Genomic DNA, 16,680 nt, shown 5'->3' on the forward strand with positions numbered 1-16,680 from the left:
GGAGCTGTATGCGTGTCCCAAGCTAAAGTGTGGTCAGGATACATGGGGTTTTTGAACATATTGCAGATTTTCAGTTTTATTGCCTTAATCAAATAGTGCCTGATGTTTCAAGATATTGAGCAACTCTTGAGAGTTTGTTGAGTGCTCTCAAGTCTCATCAAAGTCATTGGGAGCTAGAGGAATTCAGCAGATCCCAGGAGGTGCTCAGTATTTTACACCATTGAGCTCGTATATCTGTTGTTTGATTTAAGGTTCATTAGTATCATTGTGTCAGATTCATAGGCTCCCCATTTCACATTTTCTTGAGTTACACATCTTCAAAATAAATAGTTTTTAACTCAAATGAAATTCGGGAGCTAGGTTTACAGCTTTGTTCTACTTTGCAATTCAGGAGACACAGGGCAAAGTTACAATCCTGCTCATTGCTCAGTGGCCTGATGCTGTAAATTACTAACCTGTCTCACCTGTTTAAGTCATTGGGTGTTGAGAGCATTCAGTGTCTTGCATTATCAGGCTCCATGAAAGCAAGAGCCGATAATTTTGTGGCGGCAGCATGCTCATCCCTTGGTGATCAATAGTTGCCACTTATCCACCACTTCTTGCTCAAAGTTTTCACAGAGCTTTACAGAGAAACTCTTTTAAACCACACATCACCCTTGTTTCACAGATGGAGAACTAAGTGGATTGCCTAAAATAGTCCATTGAGTCAGTGACAGACCTGGAAATAGAACCACGAAATTCTAACTTCTAGTAACTAGATCCCATCCCTTTCTGATGACCATCTTACTGCAGCCAGTCCAGGGAAAGAATACAGACTCAGATGTTCAAACCTGTATGCAAGCACATTTGTACTAACCCAATTTGTGCACTTCTTGGTCCTAGGATGCATTTCCAAGGTGGGATTTGCATGCAGAAACACTGCTGCTTATTGCACATGTACAGAAAGGACAGTTGCAGAAGTGAGTTTGAAAATCTGGACTGTATTATCCTATCTGGTATTGTCTAATACACTACATTAAATTCAAGTTATCGCTTTGTTAAAAATGATTATATACAAAGAAGAGTTTGGGTAAAATCTCTTTAAAATGCATACACTGAAAAACCCTATTGGCACTTAGATAAGACCATTTTTACTGGCATATATTTTGCTTGGCGCTAGTTCAGCCTGTACTAATAGTTTAATAATTTTGGCAGCCACACCAGTGAAAAATGTTACTGAACCAGATGCAATTATGTGTACAAAATGTAAACAGTTGTTGTCTCGTGGGAATAGCTACTGTGTAGCCACGGCTGTAAATTGGTATGGTAGATTGCTCCAAATTTGTTTGTGACAAATGACCATCTGACGAGATTGTTTCTGGGCCTTGCTGCTGATGTGATGGCATTGTCAATGGAGTGTGATACCACCACACTTTTTGTTAGAGCTCTTAGGCCAGCTTTACAAAGTGTGGCAGCTCTGACCTAAGCTTGCGTGGGTTTTCTGTTGATTGCTTTTGGTAGAAAACGCCACAACTTCTCTCTAGACCCAAGTCATACGAGCCTGATTCCGGAGCAGTATATCCCCTTTTCCTCATTAGCCACAAATGGAATGGTTGCTTGGACTATTTCTTAACCTGACAAAATGATAAGGAACTGGTTGTGCTTGCAGTTTTGCAGCAAAGCTTTTAAAGCACAACAAAGCCTTTTCTTGCCTTCATTATGTTGACCATTTTGCAGAGTTGTATGATCTTTTGTATATGATGCGGGGGCACCCATTCAGCCGCCCTAACTGAAAGCAAGTCTAAAATTGGTTAAAAAGCCTTCGGAAGAAGCTTGAGCGAAGCCGAACTGCAATTAAAGGACTGCAGTGTTGAAAAGGGGGAGGGGAAAAGCATTGGAAAGTGGGGGAACACAAAGATTTGGAGTTTTCTTTCAGCGCGTCTCAGAACTCTGAAATGAGAAGACCCTTCCAGCCAGCACCTGGCAATACCATTGAGTAGGCCTTCCTGCAGTTTAAATTAGAGTAACACTGAAACACAGCAGGCTCCTGCTAAAAGGGGGTAGGGGAGGGGGGAGGAAGAGTCTTTAAAAAAAGCTCTTTCTGATGCATTCAGGTAGAAGAGTGTAAAGTAAATAATGAAGTCTGAAGCCGAAGGGCAGCACACAAGAGCATGACTTTGCATTCCATTCAAGTCTGCTGCCAAGTTGCTGAAGGAGCACTTAGAAAATGAACTGTTAAGCAAGGCACGGCTCTGTGCTCTAACTGAGCTTGCAAATGCAAACCAGAGTTCCTCAGGAAAGCAAGTTAGAGGGCAAGCCACTTGGAACCTAGGCCACTACTAATCATTGTCCTTATCAGTCTTTTCCAGGGAGCCAGTAAACATGCATACTTCAGGAAATGGCATGTTATAAATGTGGGTGACTAAAAGCATTGCAGTGAAAAAGAAGGCAGACTATTATTGATCATCGCAGTTGCAGAGCTACCATTCCCTTGTTGTGCTACACTGGTTGTAGGGAGGGTGCTTCACCAAACCTCTGTGAAGCGTCATATGAGGTAAGCCTAATTTCTAAACCATATTGTTTTATTTATTCCTACTACCACCTAGTTTCCCGTGAAAAGTCATCTGCTCAAGAGGTCACTTCACCCCCTAGCTCAGCAGAGCACACCGCAATGTCAGTTTTCCCAGGCTTCCCCCAATGTGGATGGGATGGAGGGGTATTTTGTTTGTGGTAGATTGGGATATGTGTACTGGATATTGACTCTTTGTCTCTACTTAATGATAAAGAAGGTAAGGCAAGTTGAAGTCACGATAAAATGAAGAATTAAAATAGATATTGAGATATGGAATCTGGCTACTTTTCTATGCCACGTGTTCAATATTTTTGATCAAAAATGGGAAGAGAAAAATAATCAAAAGCTGTAGATTTCTGAGTTGTGGATTTACATGTGATTCTAGCTCTTAGAGTATTTCCATTGTGGTGTGTTAAACCCAGGATGATCATAGTAGGATCTGATTAGTTGAGAGAGAGGACACTGAAACAGAAATCAATGGACCTGAAGAAGTAATTTTTTCTGTGTGCAGTTGAACTTGGTGACGGATCTGCCTCCCCTTCAGTGAAGTGATGTACTCCAGCTTCCAATAGTCCCTGCCCAAATGACTACCGTTGTCCCCTGAATCAGGCTAATAAAACAAACCCAATTTAAAAAGCAATATAAAAATGTATAACCTTAAACTGGTCTTTATTTTTGGTCACACCCTCCTGTTTCCTAGCATCGAGGGTGGGCCATTTATTTAGCTGAAGCACTGAAGATGCAGAAAATATAAATGAGTAGGTCAGAATTCCTAATTCTGCTTCCTTCAGCTCACCAGCTTGGAACTGATGGGATCTGAATCGCCATCCTCAGTGCTAAGCCAGAGCTTGGAACCAGGGAGGGGCAGGGAAATGGAGCAGTTACTGAAGCTAGACTACAGCTTTTATGAGCCTTCATCCAAAGACTGCACAGTATTGCCTTGAATATTGCAGGGGCGATATGCACATTTGGCATTCAAGACAGAAATTTTGGGAGTGGGCTGAGCAGGATCTCAGTAGGATTTTAGATGAGCCGAGAGAGTCCGTTGCCTCTTGTGGTGTGACCAGAACTGAAATTTACATCCTGGTGGTTTATTTATGATATTTTATATTTTTAAAGAGGAGGAATTTCTTCAGGTTACATAGTGATTTCTGGGATAGCCCCTTTTTCATTGTTGTCAGTTGTTTTCAGCACAGGTCTGGAAAGGGGGTCGGTGCTTTAATTGCAGCTGCAGAGGTGCAAAATCATATGATTCCAGTTTGTATGTCATGGAAAATTGCTGGAAAATTACACAAGAGGACAGAGAATTCAAGAATGCATGTAGAGAGAATTCTCACTGACTTCAGTGGGAATTGCATCTGCTCCACCAGTGCCAAATTAGGGGGTAGGGCATTGTGAGGGGGGTGGGACTCCACTATAGTGCATGTCAGTTACCACTTTGGTTATCAGAGATTTTTAGATTTTATCTGGGTAACTATCAGAGTTTTCAAAAGCTTGAGTAAACCAGATTTTGTCAGGCCTGTTATTCCATCCGATCCTCCCCATCTGTCTCCCCTACCCATCCCATGGCTTTGTAGGAGTTGGTTTCACACAAATAGTGTCTGATTTTTAAAAAAAATATTTTGAATTACTTCTCATCGGTAGAACAATTGGTCCACTTCCTGATCAGATTTAGCCTCCTTATCTTCACTTTCAAAGTTCCTGCAGGCTTCTCTGTCCTTCAAATTCCTCCTTAAAACCCACTCCTGCTTTGCCTCCCCTGCTGTCTGATGCTATTTGCTCCTGTTGCCCAACTGAAATGGTCTGTACTGAGTTTGTCAAAATGTAGAACATACCCTCCAAGGGTCAGGGACCTTTTCTTTTCTGTCCTTAAAAAGTGAAACGAGGGTAGTATGTAAATATCAATAATAGATGAAAGCAAATAAACAAAAAAGAAGAAAAGCCAAGATATTTTTCAATTGGACGATTTGCCCTATCATATTGTACATTTCCAGGTAGCCCACAGTCTTGGAGCTTACAAAGTCTCAAGAGAGCTCACCTTAACTGATCACTCTCATTATAGTGGGTATGGCAACACCCATTTTTTCATGTTCTCTGTGTGTATATATATCTCTTCCTACTGTATTTTCCACTGCATGCATCCGATGAAGTGGGTTTTAGCCCACGAAAGCTTATGCTCAAATAAATTTGTTAGTCTCTAAGGTGCCACAAGTACTCCACATAAATTAGAGTTACCAATATATTTAAATTAGATGCATACCATTGAGTTTGTCTTCTGTTTTTTTGAAGAGCCGGGTTCTACTTGCTGAGTTGTACTGGTTTGTTATCTTAATATTAAAAAAAATGAATGCAGGTGTGGGTGAAATGGTCTAGTACAGGGGTGTCAAACTCAATTGCACAGGGGGCCAAAACTCAAAACTCGCGGGCCGAACAGTATAACCATTTATTTAACAGACTAAATATTTATGTTTTTTAACCATTAATATGAACCAAAATACAGGATATCATTCCAAAATAAATACATTTCAACTTAAAATATTTTGCTCTTCATAAAAAAATATCCTGTCAATACAATACATTCAAAATCTGTACATGCTGGAATATTAAAAAATCTGAAAATATAAATAAAAAATTGAATTTAAAGCAAAAGTATAATCATAACAAATCATAACATTCCATTTTCTTGTCCTATTTAGTCAGAGCCTGATACTTGGAGTCTTTTCTTTGCAACAAGTTCGTTTATGTTTGGGGTTAGGTTCTGTGTTGTGAAGATTCTCAGGATCGATTGCAGGTGTTCATCAGTGAGGTGACTCCTGTGTGACGTTTTGTTAATTTTCATCACAGAGAACAGCTGCTCGCACAGATATGTGCTGCCAAACATGGACAGGATTCGAGCCGCATGTTGGCGGAGCTGCGGCATCGCTTCAGGAATGAAGCGAGTGAACTGTGCTGGCCCCGCAGTGTCGTACTTTGCCTTCAGTGTCCCGTTACATTGCAGTTCTATCAGCTCCATCTGCATTTCTACAGGTGCAGTTTCCACATCGACTGCAAATGGGTTGCGAAGCAGCTCGAAGTTACTTTTCTGTGCCTCAAAGTCACTGAAGCGCCGTGCGAACTCAGTGCGCAGCGCGCTGAGTTTTTCAGCAAAGGTGGCATTTGGGAAAACTGTGGCACTTTCTTGGTTCCGTATTACTTGGCAACAGGGAAAGTGAGACAAGTTGCATTGGTGCATTTGTGTCTCCCATAAGCGCAGCTTCACTTGAAATGCCTTCACTGCATCATGCATATCGGTTATTATGTGCTCCCGTCCCTGGAGTTGAAGGTTTAAAGCGCTAAGATGCGACGTTATGTCAGCCAGGAACGCCAACTCACATTTCCACTTTTCATCCCGCAGAACTGTGCAGTCTTTCCCCTTACTGTCCATGAACTGGCAGATTTCCTCTCGCAGCTCAAAGTGTCTTTTGAGAACTTTTCCCCGACTTAGCCACCGGACCTCCGTATGATATGGCATATCGCCAAACTCGCTATCTATTTCCCGCAGAAAAGACTGGAATTGGCGGTGATTTAAACCGTGGGCTCTGATAAAGTTGACGGTTTGTGTTACAGTGTTCATCACATGATCCATTTTTAGGACTTTAGCACTCAGCGATTCCTGGTGTATGATGCAGTGATACACTGTCAACTCACCGGCACAGTTCTCCTCCCGCATCTTTGAGCGCATCCTTCCCACCAGTCCATTTTTTTCACCACACATAGCAGGTGCGCCATCTGTTGTAAGTCCAACGAGTTTTTCCCACGGCAGTTTCATGTCGGTTACACTTTGAAATACATTTCCAAAGATGTCTTCTCCTTTCGTTGTCCCGTGCATCGATTTAATGTCCAGTATTTCCTCTGTTACGCACAAATTGGAATCCACACCACGGATAAATATCGCCAGTTGTGCAGTGTCAGTCGCGTCAGTAGTTTCATCCACGGCAAGGGAGTATGCAACAAAATCTTTTGCTCTTTCAGTCAACTGTGTTTTCAAATCAGTCGCCATCTCACAAACCCGATTAGCAACAGTGTTTCTGCTGAGGCTTACATTTGCAAACGCTCGCGTTTTATCTGGACAAAGGACGTCGCACACTTTCATCATACAATTCTTTACGAATTCCCCCTCGGTAAACGGCCGTCCTGATTTGGCGATCTCTTCGGCCACAATGAAACTTGCTTTCACAGCAGCTTCACTTTGTGATTTTGCTTTGGTGAAAAACGTCTGCTGGGATGTCAAATTCTTCTTCAACTCCTCTACCTTTTGTAGCTTCTGTCCTGCGCTCAGGTTTTTGAATTTGTTCTCATGTTTCGTCTCGTAGTGCCGTCTTAGGTTATACTCCTTCATTACAGCGATATTACTCCCGCAAAGGAGACACACTGGTTTACCTGCAATTTCAGTAAACATATACTCATTCTCCCACCGGCTTTGAAAGCCTCGGTTTTCAGAATCAATTTTTCTCTTGGCCATTGTTGGGGTCTAGCTTTGATTTGATATTAGCGTTGTATACATCAACAGACCGCGAACTTGAACCGCGGCTTGCCGTTGGCGGCAATTGCACTGCATCATGGGATTTGTAGTGTGTGTTATTGGGGCGTCATATCACAGGGCCATTAAAAACAGATATATAAAACGATTTCGCGGGCCGGATATAATTGTATGGCGGGCCGGATGTGGCCCGCGGGCCTTGAGTTTGACACATGTGGTCTAGTAGATTATGCAGAGTGTTGGCAGTCAGGAGGAAGTGGGTTTTGTCACTGACTCTCTGTGTGACCTAGGATAAGTCACTTACCTTCTCTGCGCCTCTCTTTCCCCATATGTGACACTGGGATAATGACACAGAGTCCGTATCCAACCTTCTTGGTTTAGGATTAAAAAAATGCTATGTAAGAGGATATTTTTAGGCCTAATCATGACACCTTCCCTCCGTTTTTGTCCATTTACTCAAGCAAACTCCCAACGACTTTAGTAGAGGTCTGAGTGGAAACGGAGGGGGAGAGCCTTGGGATCCGGCCCCGTATTTTGATTATTATTGCTGATTATTAGAAAACAAGGTCCTAGTTTCATCAAATCCACATCCCCCTTAGCTGACAAATTGTGCTGCTGCCCCGGATCTCTCTTGCTGTGGTAAATTCTAACATTTATAACCAGCGAGATGAGCCTATTCAATGAGAGGCTGTAACGAGCTCTCACAGGAATTCACAGAGGCAGGAGAAGAGACTAATTTCTCCACACTGAGGTGATAACACTGAGTAAATGCCATTAGGTTGGCCACATCCTGTTGTAAATAACATAACACCCAGCTTAAGGATTTATATGTAGTCAAAGGGAATCACACCATAGAGCCCTATCCTGCCCCACTGTATTCAGTGCGAGTTTTGACATTGACTTCATTGAGAGGCCAGATTTCTCCTTCTGCCAAGCTGGTGCAGAAAGCAAAATGCAGGTACTTCCCCCGACTCTCTGTACCTTAAGAGGCATTGCCTCTGATCAATTATGTTCTCCTAGTGACCTGTTACTCTCTGCCACTGACTTGCTATATGACCCTGGACAAGTCATGTCCGGGGGTTGCCTTTAAGAAACCCTATATTTGCCAACAGCTAACACACCGTGCTACCTGAATGTCCCCATAATTACAACAGGAACCAGCAGTTACTGCTATTAGGAAATGGCAAGAACGGTGACCTCCCTGCTGCATAAATTTAACCCTGATATAAGTTATGCTTCGTTTTTAGGCCAGATTTCCCATTGAAGCCAATGGAAAGTTCTGCTTAGAAATAAATAGCACAATTATTATCATTGTTTGTATTTCAGTAGTGCCTACGGGCCCCATCGTGCTGTAAAAACCCAGAATAAGATGAGACAGTCCCAGTTCTGAAGAACCTACCAACTATATGGAGAAGGGATGGGACGGGGAAGAGAGGCGCCCAAGATCACACACAACGTGAGCGGCACTGTCAGGAACAGAACTCAGATCTTTTAAGATATGGCTCCACTGCAGCTGGGTAGCTCACACTAGCGAGGCTCCAGCTGGCACGCTAAAAATAGCTATGTGGCCCTTGCTGCTCCATCAGAGACTCTGGCTAGTCACCTGAATTCAAGCCCACGGGGTCAGGTGAGCTGGAGCTAGCCTGTTGGAGCCACAGTGTCCATGCTGCTTTTTTTTAGCGTGCTGTCTCGAGGCTGGCTAGTGCAAGTCTGTCTGGCGGAACCGGGAGGCTCGCGCTCAGCTGCAGTGTAGACATACCCATTGATCCACGTTCAGTCCCCATCCACCAGACTGCAGTGCCTCTCTGTATGCCCTGTTGTATTGATTGGTAAATGATGACGTTCATAATGGGGATCACTGTCTGCTGTCTTAACTTTTCTACCCATTCCATTCTGCATTTTCTAAAGAGTAAGACAATACAGCATGGAGTTTCATCTCTCTAGTGTTTTAAACAATTACGGTTTTCCTCCTAGCTATATAAATTGCATGCATTTAATATTTAGTTATCTCTAGTCTGTTTACACTAATTTTCATTTATGCCATACATCTAGTAACAGAGGTAGAGTGGATTTCCTTTCTATTTTTGTTTCATATTAAAGCCTTGAGGGAAGCCCACTGTTTTTGATCACTCTCTACTGTGATGTAAGCCAGTGTTTGAGTTCTGCTCCAGTGGAATGTCTGAGACTTATATTCATGAATGATGTAGGTTATTTCCTCTTTTCCTGACTGCTCTATTTATAGTTAACATTGTTTGGATTTCCCATGCAGTCATGTGAGAGTGTGTAAAAAAGAAACAATCACAACTCTTCATTTGGCTTGTCTTATCCAACTACGTTCTGTTTTTAGTTTTCTTCAGTGCTACCTAGCAAGATCATTGTTTCTTTGTGTAGGTAAGAGTGTATGGCTTTGTTCTCCTCTAAGGCTATGGGGACCCTGTTTTTTTGCTGCCTTACATGTGATATTGTCATTTATACCTGTGCAAAATGCTGCCAAATCAGAATAACAGCATTTCACACCCGCGGGTGTGCACAAGTGTAAATGGATATTCTTTGATTTTCCAAACTCAGTTAGGATCCTTTGGGGCTGATAATGAGTTCACTTACATCAGTTTTAAACTAAGGTAGCTCTGTTGACTTTATTTGTGCCATTGAGAGATTTGAATAAGCCCTCCTTTATATAGAGCCACCAAGTTAGAGTTTATATTTAAGTTCTCAGGACATTCTAGGGCTTTGATTTGGTTTGGTGTAGAAGGAAGTCACAAAGATCAGGTTTGGATCAGAATTCAGAGCCAGGGTTTTGTTGTACCTTAGCACAGGGTCCTGGCAATGGAAAGCCAATATACAGAGGAGGTTGGTTAACACAAAGCAGCTGCAGCCTGCCCTCCACTGGAGTGTAATAGAGGGCTGGTGCTGCTGAAGAAGTGCGCATCGCTGGCCGATTCAGTGCATCACCTCAGCGGTATCTTATGGCAGGGCTCTGGCTTTCCTTGGCAGAATAGCTGAAGTAGGGTAGGGAACTAGCTCCAATGAATCTGGCCCTCTATCTAGCAAATCTCCCCCTTTTACAGATATTTCTAAGATTCAAGAGTGTTACAAATGCTTGCACTGTCATTATGTAGGAAATTAAAAAGCTGGGCTGGGCTATGCCATGTTGGGTTATTGAATGAGATGCATCATACAGACTTTTGGAAAGAGGGATGTGAAATGACAAAGCAAACAAAATGAGCAGGATTCTCTGTCAATGGAACCACTGGCTGTCCTTAACAAATGCTGAAAAGGACATGGTTAGGCATATCCACAACATGGCTTTTGCTCCAGGATAGGAACAATGGGAAACAGACATTGGATATAAAATCCAGATGGTTCTTGCATGGCTACATTGTCATGATCCAAGAAAATACGGCAAGCAGCGCTCTGAATAGCGCTCGGCAAATCTCCAAAGATTCTGGGATCGAAGTCAGATAAACTGAACAATGGCGTTGGTCACCCCGCAGGGTTCGGTTTGCAGTGACTGTCACAAATAGAGTAAGGCTCTGAGTGGGCCTGGCGGCCCGGTGTGAATCTGAGAGTGTACAGTTCTGTGCCTGCCCGAAAGCAGACCTTTCTGAGCACACCTGAGGCTTGTGTGTGAATTTTTGTATCAAAATCATGTGAGATTGGTAGATTCCACTGAGTTTTGCTTTGGGATTCTGGGTTCCCTTGATCTCAGTGCTCAAATCGAATTCTGTGGCTGGGCAAGGTGGCAACCCATGTGGATCAGAACAGAAGAAAGCCACCGAGTCTCTCACAGCTTTGATTATATTGGGCCAGTTGCCAAGAGTACTGCTGGAGTTCCAGCTTTTCAGAATAGGCTTGGCAGCAGCAACTATCAGGAGTTGAATTTTTTTTTTAAAGAAAAAGGACCAATAAATGGCTTATTGAGACCATGAACCTCCCAAGCACCTTCCATTCTAGAATCTCAATGTGCTAGCCAAAATGTAGGTTTCTTTATTCAGTGCCTGAACGTGGACTTGGTTTTCAAAACTGAAAATGTTGGCTGAATTTAGTGTTTCCGAAACTTTAGACGGTTAATCCCCCAGTCCTTTAGGAAAGTAAAGCCAATCACACTGCTGTCTCAGGGGTGCTGTGTGTTGTTTAAGGCCTACCCTATCACAGACCAGGATGTGGGTGGTCATGTCTAGTGGTCGGAGCCGTGGCAGTCCGGTCTAGTGAACAGAGTAGGAGTCAGCGGCCAGAAAGAGAGCCATGAGTCAGAGCCAGAGCCCAGAATCAGGAGTCAGAAACCGAGCAGGGCAGAAGCCAGGCTGGCAAAGGAGCAGTCACAGCTGTGGGAATAAGTGTGGAGCAGCCAGCGACCTTCTTCTTCCGCTAGATGGTGAAACAGTCTCACCAGCTGAGTCTGTACCACCTGCTACATCCATCATACGTTCATGCCACTACGCTTTCTTACCCTGCTCTATATCCTTAAACAAACATAGTAGAGCTTTTTTAATGTTACCCCACTGTGCTGATACTCCCCTTAAACCCCTCATAGTACAGTCTGTCACCCTGAAGCATCTAAATTCTTCCTGAAGAGCCTGTCTTTCCTGGGAACATAGGCCGGCCAATCGGGTGATTCTGCTGCAGCCCAGCTGTGGACAGTGGACTGAGCCAGCTCGCCTCAGCCTCCACTGATGGAACTCAGGCCCATAGTTCCTGACATCCCCATCTTAATTCAGAATTCCTCCCCTTATGGGGTACACTTCACACTTTGGGAAATGCTGGCCTACTTCATTTTCACTTCTGTGAGGTGGCTGAGTATTATTATCCCCATTCTCCAGATAGGCGAATAACAGGCACCGGGATAAATACAGCGCTGGCTGGGGCAAGTGAAACGGGAGTCTTTGGGAGTTACGGTCACTTATATCAGGGTTAAATCTATGCTGCAGGGAGGTCACCGTTCTTGCCATTTCCTAATAGTAGTAACTGCTGGTTCCTGTTGTAATTATAGGGACGTTCAGATAGCATGGTGCGTTAGCTGTTGGCAAATATAGGGTTTCTTAAAGGCAACCCCCGGACATGACTTGTCCAGGGTCATATAGCAAGTCAGTGGCAGAGTGTAACAGGTCACTGATCTAGGAGAACGTAACTGATCAGAGGCAACGCCTCTTAAGGTACAGAGAGTCGGGGGGAGAACCTGCATTTTGCTTTCTGCACCAGCTTGGCAGAAGGAGATATCTGCTGGGAGCGGAGAAAGAAGCTGTAGCACAGAGAGGCTCTAGGAAAGGCTCTAGGAAAGGCTAGGGAGCAGGTCCTGGGTTTCAGGAAGCAGCTATTGAGCCGACACGCGATTTGTGTTGAGCTGAGTTGACACCAAACTGTCTTGTTCAATAAAGAAAACCCCGAAGAAAGGGACTGAAATTCTGCTGCTGTTGGGAGATTTTTTCAGGACACTGGCTGATAGTTGGCCCACAGACTCAGACACGAAGCCATGTCTCCTGACTCCCACCCCTCTTTTTTACGATGATGGCAAATACTGACCAGAAAATAATGGCACATAAGAAAACAGAAAATGAGCGTTTCATAGCCACGAGATGCAGTGGCTCCCGCAGGAGTTGTACCACGTGCAGACAACCTCTAGAATTTGTCTTGCAATCCCGTTGCATCGTAAGAGTAAAATAAACTGCTGTTTTTTTGCCATCACTGGGAGAATGGGACGTCATTTTCCCTCCCTTTCTCTCTTGGCAAAATAAAATAAAAAAGTGAAAAGAAAGAGAAGTATGAAAAAGATAATGTGGGGAGGGATGGGCACTGGAAACAGCTACACTGTGTAGTTTTATGAAGTAGTTCTTTTCTCAGCCACCAGATTGTAACTGCTGCAGCATGAGTGTACTCAGCACAAGAGGGATGTGGAAAAATTAGAAAGAGTCCAGCGGAGGGCAACAAAAATGATTAGGGGGCTGGAGCACATGACTTATGAGGAGAGGCTGAGGGAACTGGGATTGTTTAGTCTGCAGAAGAGAAGAATGAGGGGGGATTTGATAGCTGCTTTCAACTACCTGAAAGGGGGTTCCAAAGAGGATGGAGCTCGGCTGTTCTCAGTGGTACCAGATGACAGAACAAGGAGTAATGGTCTCAAGTTGCAGTGGGGGAGGTTTAGCTTGGATATTAGGAAAAACTTTTTCACTAGGAAGGTGGTGAAGCACTAGAATGGGTTACCTAGGGAGGTGGTGGAATCTCCTTCCTTAGAGGTTTTTAAGGTCAGGCTTGACAAAGCCCTGGCTGGGATGATTTAGTTGGGGATTAGGTCCTGCTTTGAGCAGGGGGTTGGACTAGATGACCTCCTGAGGTCCCTCCCAACCCTGATATTCTATGATTCTATGATTCTAACAGGGTTCTCCTTAAGTTTCAGTTCATATGAGTTTAGATGCACTTTCAAGGATATAAAAAAATTGGAAATCAGTCCACAGGGTTATCTTAGGCTTATTTTACTTCTACCTGCTTCCACTTAAAAAAACAGAACACACACATGACAAAGGGCCAAATTCTATTTTCAGTTATACCAGTGGCATAAATCCAGAGTAACTCCACTGAAGATAACCAGATTACACCAGAATTTACAATGGTGCAAATGAGATCAGAATTAGATCCAACATGATGTTTACTCTTCTAATGTAGATTGTTTTGTATATTTTTAACATACTGTTTGATTAGGCTTGAAAATTGCACTAAATTGCAGCTCAGTAGCTATCTGAAGCAGAGATTAGAACTACGCTAATACCAAATAAAGAGCTTGTTTTCATGGTCTCCATTAATCAATGGAATTGCATTAAAATAAAACTTGGGAATCAGGCCCTTTGGTATTACACTGCTATCTAACTATAGTCATAAGTGGAAGATAGCTATTTCTCTAACCCAGTGGTCTCCAAACTTTTTTGATCGCGCACCCCTATCAGTAAAAAAATTTTGAGCACGCACCCCCTGCCGCGCCGGCTCTATCATTTTTGCCGAAGCAAAACAAAAAAAACCGCTCCTCCTGCCACGCCCCCCCAAGGATCCTCTTTCGCACTTCGGAGACCACTGCTCTAACCCACCCATTCCTTTCTCTGTTTAAAAACCTTCCCTGCAGCGTTCAGTAGTATTTGCTGCTGTTGGTAGTTCTCTGAATAGTTTTGTTGACGTGTGGTAATATTTTGTTAATGTTTTGGAGAAGTCCCACAGAGTTGGAGATTATTATATCACATTTCATAAGAGTCAACGAACCTGCTTGCTTATCTTTCATTTACTTCCCATTAGTTGAACAAATTACCACTCTGTGCAATTGGATAAACTGCTGCGGATTCCACCATCGAGACAAAAATAAATTAGGGTGGATTTGTGAAATAGTCAAGGAATATGTCCAAACACTCAGTTGGTGATTTATTTTTTGCAGTGTTTTTTTTTTAAATGCTGTTTCTATTAAAATTCCACTGTAAAAGTGAAAGCCACAGATGGTAAAGCTACATGATGGAAAAATATGAAGGCATGTGTGTATTCCGGAGTCACATTGAGCCTGATTCTCCACTGCCTTGCATCTTCTGTGATCATTTACAGCTGTGCAAAGTGGATGTAAAACTCTACCAAATCAGGGTGGTAGCTCTTTACCACCACTTTACGGGTACACCATCAGGATTATTGTTATTAGTGCTGCAGTAGCACCTCGCATCTCCAGTCATGAGACACGACCCAACTAGGTACTGTACATACTCAGGAAAAAAAAGACAATCCCTGCCCCAGGAGCTTCCAAATCTAAGGCCAGGTCTACACTACAAACTTATATCTACTCAAGTTACATTGGCATGCTGCAGTTAGCATATCACTTGTGTGCATGCATACTTGGCTTCTTGTGTCAGCGGTGCGTGTACTCACCGGGAGTGCTTGTATCGGTGCCGAGTGCCATGCACCATGGGTACATATCCCAGTGTGCAATTCGCCACCATCCAGCGCATGGTCTTTTGGGAAGTTTCGGCAATGCATGATGGGGCTGAAATGAGTGACACAGGGGTGACTCGGAGTATTGGGTCAACTTCCCAGTTTGCAACTGTCTCCATCCCATAATGTTATATGTATCCCATAATTTTTGTGCCTTTTTTTCAAAATCCCACAAATCTGCACGGCCAGCCTCACTGTCCACCATCTCTGACAAAAGCGCATGGAGCCTGCACAGTTCTGTGCTATTGTCATGAGCAGTTCAACACAGGGTGTATTTGCAGAGCCGCAAGAAGAACCGAATGAGTGGGAAACGGTTCCTTGGAGAACCAATTGCTGTGGGACATAGCAAGAATCGATTCAGGGTTGTTGGTGGCTTTCACAGAGCAGCTGCAGATGATGGAGCACCACTTCTGGGACCAAGAAACAAGCACTGACTAGTGGGATTGCATCATAATGCAAGTTTGGGATGACAAGCAGTGGCTACAGAACTTTCGGGTGGTGACTGCATTGTGGAAACTTGCAATGCCTGACAGCTACCAGTCAGTCAAGAATCAATTTGGAGTTGGGAAATCCACTGCAGGAGCCATTGTGATGCAAGTGTGCAGGGCCATTAATCATCTCCTGCTACGCAGGACTGTGACTCTTGGCAATGTGCAGGACATAGTGGATGGATTTGCAGCAATGGGGTTCCCGAGCTATGGTGGCGTGATAGATGGCACACACATCCCTATTTTGGCACCAGATTACCTTGCCACTGAGTCCATCAATGGAAAGGGCTCCTTTTCTATGGCAAGCACCGGTGGATCTCCAGGAACACTTCACCGATATCAATGTTGGCTGGTCAAGAAAGGGGCATGACTCTCACATCTTTCACACTGGACTGTTCAGAAAGCTGCAAGCAGGGACTTTCTTACTTGAATGGTAGATTATTGGGAATATTGAAATGCCAGTAGTGATCCTGGTGACCCAACCTACCTCTTCCTCCCCTGTCTCGTGAAGTCGTACACTGGGCACTTCAACAACACCAAGGAATGCATCAGCTACTGGATCAGCAGGGGCAGAATGGCAGTTGAAAGAGCTTTTGGTCATTTGAAGGGACACTGGCGTTGTTTACTCATAAGACTGGACCTCAGTGAGAAAAATATCCCAATAGTTACAGCTGCCTGCTGTGTCCTGCATTATATCTGTGAAGCAAAGGGGGGAAAGTTTCCCCCAGGGTGGAGACCTGCTGAATTTAAACAGCCAGATATAAGAGCTATTAGAAGAGCTCAGCGCGTAGCTATACAGCTCAAGGAGGCTTTGAAAGACCATTTTAACAGTGAGTCAGAGTAGTGTGTGTTGTTGTAGTATGGTTTACCTGGCTTTGCTCTTTTGTGGCCTAGTAGAGATCGTGTGATGGTTGCTGCACATGTAGGATTATAAGATTGTCAGTGCACCTATTAATTTTGTTTATGAATGGTCCTGTGAATTGTGTTGCATTGTGCAGTAACAAGGGATTGGTCGCTTTCAGAACTGCTACGCACTCGGCAGCACATGTTGTGAACTAACAAAGATTGTGTTCCAAATAAAAGAATTTTATTCTATAACAGAAGCAGTGCCCCCCCCCCCCCAAAACTGTGCAATTTTGCAATTTTACAACAAATGCATAAAAAAAAATCAA

The 16,680-nt window shown here is 43.6% G+C and overlaps 1 protein-coding gene across 12 annotated transcripts in view; it reads left to right on the forward strand.

Annotated features, from left to right (window-relative positions):
• The window catches only part of TENM4 (teneurin transmembrane protein 4), a 763,612-nt gene that overhangs the window by 276,658 nt on the left and 470,274 nt on the right, over positions 1-16,680 (forward strand). For 8 of the 12 annotated variants that reach the window (XM_065595842.1, XM_065595866.1, XM_065595862.1 and 5 more), the window contains exon 3: positions 2,339-2,533. The exons of the other annotated variants lie outside the window; for them this stretch is intronic. The gene's annotated coding sequence lies outside the window, so the exon portion shown is untranslated. The remainder of the gene's footprint in view (positions 1-2,338; positions 2,534-16,680) is intronic. 12 annotated transcript variants of the gene reach the window in all.

The sequence above is a fragment of the Chrysemys picta genome, chromosome 1 (genome assembly GCF_011386835.1).
Source record: "Chrysemys picta bellii isolate R12L10 chromosome 1, ASM1138683v2, whole genome shotgun sequence".
Classification (NCBI taxonomy): domain Eukaryota; kingdom Metazoa; phylum Chordata; order Testudines; family Emydidae; genus Chrysemys; species Chrysemys picta.